At 40.6% G+C, this 1,964-nt stretch overlaps 1 non-coding gene across 1 annotated transcript; it reads right to left on the bottom strand.

Moving 5' to 3' along the window:
• Positions 1–413: 413 nt before the first annotated feature.
• Positions 414–520, bottom strand: LOC112526245. The gene has a single exon (XR_003070569.1). It is a non-coding gene; the product is annotated as a small nucleolar RNA R71 (small nucleolar RNA).
• Between the last annotated feature and the right edge of the window lie 1,444 nt (positions 521–1,964).

Here is a 1,964-nt window from a genome sequence, read left to right as displayed (position 1 = left end):
TTGCTAATGTGATTTTTTAATTACGATTGATTTTGGAAATTTTTTGATATTTTTAAATAGTATTTGTAAGCATTTATTATATTGATTATTTAGAGAAAAAAACACTAAACAGGTTACTGGGGGTAAATTGGTCATTTTAACCTGTCCTGTCCTGTCCTGTTATGTCTTACCAAACGCTGAAAACCTGTCCTGTCCTGTCCTGTCCTGTCCGCTCACCAAACGCACCCTTATGGAAATCACTGATGCTTTCCTAATCCCGGGAGTGTCCAATGACGCCCTAAGGCTCACTTTATTTCCATTTTCCTTGAGGGATCGGGCTAAAGCATGGTTTAATTCTTTAACACCGGGTTCTGTCGTGGAGTAACATGGCGGAAAATGTTTTGCGAAAATATTTCCCACCAACAAGGAACGCTAAGTCCAGGAACGAAATTTGTCTTTTTAAACAAATGGACGATGAGGCTGTTCCTGACGCGTGGGAAAGGTTCAAAGAGTTGTTGAGGAAATGCCCACACCATGGCATTCCGTACTGTATTCAATTTGAGACGTTTTACAATGGGTTAAATCCCATGGCAAAACAAATGCTCGACACAACTGCAGGCGGAGCCTTCACAGCTATGACCTATAATGAAGAATATGAAATCCTAGAAAAAATTTCGGCAAACAATAGGCATTGGGCCGACCCACGTGCTTAATCACAGAAAAAGACTACTGGGATACATGATGTAGATGCATATACTGCATTAACAGCTTAGCTCACCTCCATGACCAACATGCTGAAAAATCTAACTTCTGGTCAGGGAGTACAGCAAGCTGCTAATACACCTGTTCCAAAAGTCCTCTCTGTGCAATGTGTGTGTTGTGATGGGGAACACTCGTATGAACATTGTCCTCATAATTCTGAATCTGTAAACTTTGTTCATAATGGTTATGGTCCCTATACCAACAATTACAATACAAGTTGGAAACAACACCCGAATTTTTCTTGGACCAATCCATGTTTAAATCCACTCACACCTTAGCAGCAAGGAACCTCTAATTTTCAACCCCAACAACATGCGAGTACTTCCCAAAATCATCACCAAAGTTTTCAAACTGCTCAACCACCTTTTCAAAACAAGCCACCTCTAGAGGCTGATTTATCATCTTCTTTGGAAGCAATGATAAAAGGGTTATTTGCACATGCTCAAGCTCAAAATCAAGCTTTGATAACCCAACAAAACTCTCAAAATCAATCTCTTTTTAATCAACAAAGTGCTGCTATCAGATATCTGGAGACTCAAGTCAGTCAACTTGCACTCAATCAGAACAATAGAGTCATTGGTACTCTGACTAGTAACACAGAAGTCCCGAGAGCCTTAGGAAAGAAACATGTGAAAGCAGTGACCCTTAGGAGTGGGAAGGAGTTGACCGAAAAGGTGCAAAAAGATAGTGCACCCAGTTTGGCAAACACTGATGCTACAACATTGGTTCCTGCCAAAGAAAGACCGGTCCAACCTTTAGAGAAGCAAGCATCTGAGACCACCACTTCTGTTCCCCCAAAAATAGACTATCCCTTTCTGTTTCCGGAAGATGTTTTAAAAAATCAGAAGGGACTGAGGTTTTAGAGACCCCTAAGCTTGATGTTAAGACTCCATCTGAACCTTCAAAGTGCACCACAAAGACTCAAGGCATTCAAGACCCATCTTGCACAACACATCCAAGCAAGAATGTGATAAAACCAGTTCCTCCTTATGTTCCTTACCCCCAAAGGTTGAGGAACCAGAAAGAGGAATTTCATTTTAAGAAGTTCTTGGATGTCTTCAAATAATTGCACATCAACATACCACTTGTTGAGGCAATCGAACAAATGCCTAATTATGCTAAGTTCCTGAAGGACATCCTAAGTAAGAAAAAGAAGCTGACTGAGTATGAAACCGTAGCTCTTACTGAAGAATGTAGTGCACTTCTGACCAATAAGATACCTC

The sequence above is a fragment of the Cynara cardunculus genome (assembly GCF_001531365.2).
Source record: "Cynara cardunculus var. scolymus isolate 2C chromosome LG 13, CcrdV1, whole genome shotgun sequence".
In the NCBI taxonomy this organism is placed as follows: Eukaryota; Viridiplantae; Streptophyta; class Magnoliopsida; order Asterales; family Asteraceae; genus Cynara; species Cynara cardunculus.
The sequence above is the reverse complement of the archived record's forward strand: the minus strand, read 5'-3'. Positions and strand labels throughout refer to the sequence as shown.